An 8758-nucleotide genomic window follows, 5' to 3' on the forward strand; every position below is an offset into this window, starting at 1 on the left:
AACTAAATTTACATATATTTGGAACCAAATGGACCCAACAGATATCTAGAGAAAGTTTCATCAAATACAAAAAAATTATACCTTCTTCTCAACACTTCAGGGAACATTCTCCAAAATTGACCATATAGACAATCACAAACCAGGCCTCAAAAGACAAAACAAAATAGAAATAATTGCTTGTATTGTATCAGATCACCATGGAATAAAGCAAAAATACAACCACAAGAGAAACAACAGAAACCTGACAAACTCATGGAAACTGGACAACTCACTATTCAATGATCTCTGTGTCAGGGAAGAAATTGTGGAGAGCTTTTGGGGTTGCATCTAGAAATTTGGCAAGCACGTGTCACTAGGCTCAAGGAAGTAGGCTCAGATAAGAATATTTACTTTGGGGCTAATACAAAGCTCGAGGTAAACTCAGCCTAGAAATGTGTGGCATTCCTTTTATCTTGGTCATCCAGATAAGGCCCTAGAAACAGTGAACAGGAGGCTTTGTTTAATGCTTTATTTGATCTCTTTGTTTATTATCTTGTTTGATTACTTTGTCTTTGACCTAAGAACTGACCCTATTCTTTGCCAGTACCTAGAGTAGTATAAAAACTGACTGGGAAAAAAATAAAACCCACTCAGCCTCAGCACTGTGTGGAGTCAGACTCAGCACTGTCTGGAGTCATGTTATAATGGTGTCTAGTTGTCTTTTCCTTTTCAGTCCCCCCTCCCTCCCCCGAGACCCTGCTGACTGAATGAGCTGGTCTGATCAGATGGCATCTCAATGATGGAGCTCATGTAGGTGGAATACAGTGAAGAGCACCAGGGGAAAGGAAGCAAAGGCAGCAAACAATGGAAAATAAAGAAGATTTGTGCTAGCTGTGAATAAAGGTAATGGTAGAATGCTTTTTGTGTCTGTGTTTAGAGATATGATAAAATCTAGAATAGTGAAGATAATTCACACAGATCTTTGGACTCTGATTACAGATAGTTTAGAGCCCAGACGTAAGAGACAGAATGGGTTTCAGAAAAGCAGTCGTCTCCCTGTCTGGGATGTTTTGGTGAAAGAGAGGAAAATGAAATGGAGCTGTTCCCGAGCTCTCCTAGGGACAGGAGGAGGTCAGGAGACATCCTGCTTCCTCTCTGGCTCCTACTGGAGGAATGCTTAGTTCTGGTTCTGGATTCCTTAGGTAAGATATCTGGGTCTCTTTGGTGGCACATCTAGTTCTTTTCCCTCTCTGTCTATTGTCTGTCCTTGTCTCTCTGTCTATTGTCTGTGCCAATCTATCCATGTCTGTCAGTTTATGTCTGTGTTTTCATTTCATTTCTTGATTATTTCTCTGTTTTTCATGTTCACAAGAAAATATTGTTAAAATGTATCTGCTGGCTCTCCACACCCCTTGATTTAATTTTAACGTTTCAGAAAAAAAAAATCTCAATTTGCACAACAAATACTTATAATTTGCCCTGCACCCGTAGATAGGTGGTTATGGCAACTAGAGAAGCCCTGCCAATGGCTATTTATCTGCACCATACTCTCTTAAAGGGGGCAGCCCTTCTGAGCTTCTATGGTAAGGGAGCTGATAGTTGTTTCTTCTAGAAATATCTCTGTGACCGTACTTATTGGGTTCAGCAGGTGTCAAAGGTGCTCTTCCCTTGAAATTACAGCTAGANAAAGTAAGAAAATTTTGTCTAGTCTAAATATATAAGATGAGTGTGGCCACTCATTTCATGTTTGTTTCTGACTGGTCTTAAAGATGCAAATGTGTTCTGTACATCTTGGTTATAGATTATTGATTTATAAGTTATTTGCTATAATTAAAAATTTGTAACAATGATAACAGAAAGCTTGCTTCAAACTGATGGTTCAGTTGGAGTCATTCTAGACAACAATATATGGCATGAGACTGCTGGCTCCATGCCAGCAAGTCTAGGCAAGAGGAGAGAGGTTCCAGTCCTGCTAGGGTCTCTCCTGGCTGAGCAGAATAGTGAGAATCTATGGCCCAAAAGAAACACGAGCCTTGTTGAAGCAGGAACTCAACTTTATGGCATCAGCTTCTTGCTTATATAAGTTCAGAGCATAGAGAGGGGATTTTTGGTGGGGTAAGATGATGTAGGAGACAGCGAAGGGTGGCAGAGGGTATGGAGTGACTGACAGGGCCAATGGCAAAGCTCTATATCAGCAACAGCAAAGCAGAGGCAGGATTAAAGAGGTCTTGCTGAGTCATCTCAGTATGGAAGTGACTGATACAGCTCTAAAAACTCGAGCCAGGCTTAGGCTCAGGCTAAAAACTCCCACAAGGCTGCAGAAACTTGAGCCAGGTTTAGATTAGTCCTCAAGGCCCAAACCAGGGCCAAATTTGGGCCCAACATGAGCCAATCTAGGGAAATAGGTCTCTAAAAATATCCCTAAGTTGATAATATTTTATATAATTCTTGGCCTAGAAACTAGACTTATAAAATATAGGATTTAAAATAATGAGGTATTAAAAGTTGCACCATCATGCAATCATATATAAGAGCTGGCAATCAAACTTTGTAACATGAAAGTAATGCACTTTATATTGATTTTAGAGAGACTGGATTGTTTACACTGGATTGTTAAAAATTGGTTTTGCTTTTCAACGTTATGGTTATGCTCTACTATTGCAAAAGAAACTTAAAAATTATAGTTAAACTGCTAATGTTCCATTAGCTGCACTTTACAATGCAATTACAAACTCAAGATTTTAATTCACCCATATTTAAGAACAAATCAAGCAAGTGGAGATTATTGCAAGACTTACGAAAGGTTAATGAAACTAGGAACTTATAAAGACATTAAAACCTGGCTTACCTACTCCACCTGCCATTCCGAAATATATGTGTAAAATTATTACAGCTTTAAAAGATTGTTTTCATACTATTCCTTTGCATCATCATGATTATGAAAGATTTGCATTTAGTGTGTCTGCTTGAAATTTTAAAGAACCCATGAACCAATATCATTCGAATATTTTGCCTCAGAGAAGGCTAATAGCCCTACGTTATATAAAAAAAAAAAAAAAAAAAATGTGTTGCTTCTTCAATACAAGAATCAGTGTATATTATTCATTATATGGATATTTTATTAGCTGATCCATATGAAGGTGTTTTATTACAAGCCTTTCTTATACAACACGTTTAAAAATTTTGGTGAGCAGTTGTTGCTCCAGAAAAGATTCCAAGGTAAATATCCTTTTCAGTATTTGGGACATCAGTTGTATCCTAAACAAATTGTGGCAAAGAAAATTCAAATAAGAAAAGGCCATTTATTTACTTTAAATTATTTTCAAAAGCTCTTAGGAGATGTTAATTGGCTAAGAGCTCACTTTAAACACACCACAGGAGACTTTAAGCCTCTGTTTGATGTTTTCAAGGAGAATGCAAATCCTAATTCCCCTAGATGAATAGCTTTGCAGGAAGTAGAGGAAGCTATTAATCAACAATGGATAAATTATATAGAATATGATCAATTGTTAGCTGTTTTGTTCTTGCTACTTCTCATGCACTCATATCAGTTCTTTGTCAAAAGAAACCACTAATGCAGATTCATCTTTCTTTATCTCCAAAGAAAGTTTTAACACCCTGTTCTGAAGCTATTACTGTGTTAATACAGAATTGTAGGTTAGAACCATGAAAGTATTTTGGGAAAGAACCTGATGAAATATTTATTCCTTATTGCAACAGCAATTAAATTGGTTAATGCAGATTACTGATATATGGCCTATTGAGTGTATAAATTTTTCAGGCAGAATTAATAATCATTATCCAAAAGAAAAGTTGTTAAAATTGGCCTCTATGCATGCTTTTGTACTTCCTGTAAGTTTGAAAGAGAGACTGTGCATACTGTAGTTACAGATGGCTCATTTAATGGTAAGGTAGCATATGTAATTGGATCACATGTTTATTCTCTTGAATTTCTCTTTGCTTCAGTACAAATCATTGAATTATGTGCTGTAGCTTCTGATTTTGAAATGTGGATCAAGTTTTCAATTTGTATGCCAATAAGCTGTTAGTCTGCAATTGCTTGAAACTGTTTCTTTTTTTTTAGATACTGCCAATTCTCAAATATTGCAATTATTTATGCAAATACAACTTAATTTAAGAGAATGTACTGTTCCTTACTTTATAGAACCTTAAAGAGCTCATACTAGATTGCTCAGACCCTTTAGTGAGGGTAATGCCACAGCAGATTTGCATACCAGCAGATTATAGGCTTTACACGGGAGCAATTAGCCAAACATTCTCATTCTTTACATCATCAAAATAGTACTATCTTGAGACAACAATTAGTTATTTCTAGAGAATGTGCACATCACATTGTAAAGACATGACCTGAATGTCCTCAGCTTCTTCCTGTACCACATAATGGTGTTAGTCCTGGAGGACTCACACCTATTCAATTATGGCAAATGGATGTTTATCATATTTCTGATTTTGGAAAATTAAAATATATACATGTGACTATAAACAGCTTCTCAGGCTTTCTTGTTGCACCTGCTTTAACAGTAGAAGCAAGTAAAAAATGCTTACTCATTGCTTACATTGTTTCTCTATGGAGGTGTTCCAAATCAGATTAAAACACATAATGGAACTGGCTATTGATGTCAAACATTTGAGATGTTTTGTCAACAATTTAATGTTACCCATATTACTGAGATCACTTATTATTCGCAATGACAAGATATTGTGGAATGGACACCTTGAACTTTAATACAATATCTTATAAAATAAAAAAAGGTGGAATTATATCCTAGTAACCCACAAATTTATTTAAATCATGTTATTTTAATTTTAATTTTTAATTTTTGGAGGCCAAGTAACTCTCTGCTGAATGTCTGTAGCATCCTACAACTTGGCATACTTAAGCCTAGATGAAATGGAAAGATCCACTTATCAGCATACAGCATGGTCCCAATCAGTTATTAATATGGGAAAGAGGGCATGTTTTGTTTTTTGTTTTTTGTTTTTTGTTTTTTGTTTTTTGTTTTTTCTCTCTCTCAGAATGATAAACTTGCATGGTAGCTGCCAGAGTGATTGGTGAGACATGCTGATGTTGGGACAGAGAATGATGCTGACTGTGAGTTTGCTGTGTAGCTTGACAATTTTGACAAAGAAAGCGATATTGGGCATATGTTCCTGACCCACCTTTGTTTGTCTATATCCCAGACTGGACAAGCTGCCTTGCTTCAAGCTTTTAGAGCTTGTGGGACAGAGAAACTGGAGACCTGGAAACTGCCTTCAAAAACTTTCAAATAGAGAAGTTATAGTGACCCTTCTCTTTCCTTTAATATGATCAGTTATTCTGACTCAATCATGGACCAGTCTGCAAATCAATCCAATATTGGAAAAAAAAGAAAATGACAGTCTTCGTTTGGAAGGCTGGTTCTGGACATTTTCAGAGACATATTTGAAAACTGACAACTGTCTTGTATGAGCTTACATTTACAGTTGATAAAACTGGAACAGGATCAAGATTTAGAACAATGGCAGGATCTGGATTTCAAACAAGTGTTATTACATGTATTAAGGTTCGTAATCTTTTATTAATTGGTTATGTTAAAATTACTTTTGCGTTTTCTCCAATATTTAATTTAATTTGTATTGATTGTTCCCTTTCTAATTGTGTTAATGTATTGAAATCTGGCATGTCTGTTATGGTGGTCAACCAACCAGCTTTTCTTTTTGTTTATTGTCTGTGAGTAGTACAGGACTTTAGTAATCTGAAAAAGGCTTGCAAATACTGGAAGAACTGAGTCAGGATTTAAGCAAGAAGGTAGTGGGGTTGACTCTTGCTGGCATAGCAGCTTTGATTACATTAATACCTAGCACCACTGCTTCTAATTGCTGTGATACAAGAAGTTAAGACAGACAATTTTGTTAATCATTTAACAAAAAAAAAAAATTGTTGCTCTGGGTAATCAAGAAGATATAGATAGTATCTAGAACAATGAATTTATGCAATCGGTGATATTATTCAAATTATTGGAAAGAGAGCTCAGAGTTTAAAAGAAGCGATCTTGAGTGTTTCATTAAATACCAATGGATTTGTGTCACTTCTAAAGTTTACAATGATAGTATAATTGTGAGAAAATTCAACGACCCTTTTGCAGTATTAGATATAATTTTAAGACTTCTCAGAATGTTTTAACTTTGCTTACTGACATTATGAATTAAAGAATGCTGCTTTTCAGAGTTTTTGATGCTGCAGATATATTCATGGCTTAAGGTCAGTATTTCTATCTCAGTCAATATTCAAAAACAGCTTATATAGCTTGATCATATAAGCCCTTCTTGTCCAGGGAATACTTTTATTTCTGTACATTGTAATAAAACTTGCTTTTAACAACACCAACATATTGGCAGCCAAACTACAAGGCTTTAAATGAGCAATGGATTCCCAGACAGACTCATTAATTTAACAGGGTGGCAGTCAAAGATGCTGTAGAGTGTTTTACCATCCTAAGATGGAAATGCATTGGTTTTGAAAATGCATATTCCAAGACAGGTAAGAAAGGCATTCTTGTAAAAACAACCTAAGACAGACAAAGTCATGTTTATGAAATAAAAAGTGGGGAGATGTGGATACCTTTGCGGCTGCTTCTAGAAATTTGGGTAACGCTTGTCATTGGGCTCAAGGAAGTAGGCTCAGATAAAAATATTCACATTTAGGCTAATGTAAAGTTCAAGGTAAATACAGCCTAGAAAGGCATTTCTTATACCTTGGTATCTTCATAAGCTTCTAGAAACAGAGACTAGGGGGCTTTGTTTACTGCTTTGTTTGATATCTCTGTTTATTACCTTGTTTGAATACTTTGCATTTGATCCCAGAACTGAACCTATTCTCTGCCACTATTTAGAATGCTATAAATGCTAAATGGAGAAAAAAAAATCAGCCTCAGCACTGACTGGAGTCACGCTATAATGTTGTCTAATTGTCTTCTTCCTTTCCACCCCTACTCCATACCTTGAGAACCTATTGAGTAACTGAAGTGGCTGGGTCACCAAATAGATTTAACAAATATCTATAGAACCATTTAGCCAGCCCAAAAATTATACCTTCTTCTCAACACTTCAGGGAACATTCTCCAAAACTGATCACGTAGACAATCTCAAACCAAGCCTCAAGTGATAAAACAAAATCCCTTGTATCTTATCAGATCACTATGAAATAAAGGTAGAATTCAACAGCAAGAGAAACAGCAGAAACCTGACAAACTCATGGAAACTGGACAACTCACTACTCAATGATCACTGCATCAGGGAAGAAATGAAGAAAGAAGAAAGAAAGCCTTTTGAGAATTCAATGAAAATGAAGACATAACACATTCAAACTCATGGGACACAATGAAAGCAGTGAAAGAAAAAAATATAGCACAGAATATCTTCATAATGAAAATTGGTAGATCTCACTTCAGCAATTCAAAAGCACACTTGAAGGACTAGGAAAAAAAAAAAAAAAAAAAAAAAAAAAAAAAAAAAAAAAAGAAATAACAGAATCGAAAAGGTCTGTAATTGTTTCATGGCAAGAAATAATTAAACTCAGTGAGAAGTTCAATAAAATAGAAAAAAGAAAAAAAAGTCAAAGAAACCATGAGATTGTCCTTTGAGACACTNAAATGAAGACATAACACATTCAAACTCATGGGACACAATGAAAGCAGTGAAAGAAAAAAATATAGCACAGAATATCTTCATAATGAAAATTGGTACATCTCACTTCTGCAATTCAAAAGCACACTTGAAAGACTAAGAAAAAAAAAAAAAAAAAAAAAAAAAAAAAAAAAAAAAAAAAAAAAAAAAGAATCGAACATACCCCAAAGGAGTACATGGCAAGAAATAATTAAACTCAGTGAGAAGTTCAATAAAATAGAAAAAAGAAAAAAAAGTCAAAGAAACCATGAGATTGTCCTTTGAGACACTTTGCAAGATAGACAAACCTTTAGCTGACCTAACAAAAATACAGGAAGTGTCCTAATCAATAAAATTGGAAATGATAATGAATCCAAGGTATCTTTGTGTTTTACTTCAAAAGCTTGCAATCCACAAAATTGAAAAATCTAAATGAAATGAATGGTTTACTTTATAGATACCATTTGCCAAAGTCAAATCAAGATGAGGTAACTAATTTAAATAGCCTTATAACCCCTAAGGAAATCACCCAATTAAAAATAAATAAATTAATTAATTAATTAATAAAAAGCAAGATCAGGGCTAGATGGTTTTAGTGTGAAATGCTTTCAGACCTTGAATGAAAAGTTAATGCAAATAGTCCTCATACAATTCCACAAAGCATAAAAATCAGGAACATTGCCATAGGATACTATGAGATCATTGTCAATCCGATACCTAAACTACCTAGACTCAACAAAGAATGTATGTTCTGACCAATTATTCTTATGAACAATGATGCAAATGTGCTAAATAAAATACTCACACCTAAACCCAAGACCACATCAAAACAATTATTCACTATGATTAAGTAGGCTTTAACCCAGAGATACAGAAATGGTTCAATATATGAAATCCATCAATGTAATCCATTATGTGTTTTGAAGGTGTTTAATTTTGCATTCCTTTATATCCTGTAGGACAATGGTTCTTAACCTATTGTTAAGACTCTTTGGGCATAAAAACTGCATGGTACTGGTAAAGCGACAGACAAGTAGACCAATGGAATAGAATTGAAGACCCAGAAATGAACCCACACACCTATGGTCACTTGATCTTTGACAAGGGAGCAAAA

Source organism: Mus caroli, chromosome 5, assembly GCF_900094665.2.
Source record: "Mus caroli chromosome 5, CAROLI_EIJ_v1.1, whole genome shotgun sequence".
Taxonomy (NCBI): Eukaryota; Metazoa; Chordata; class Mammalia; order Rodentia; family Muridae; genus Mus; species Mus caroli.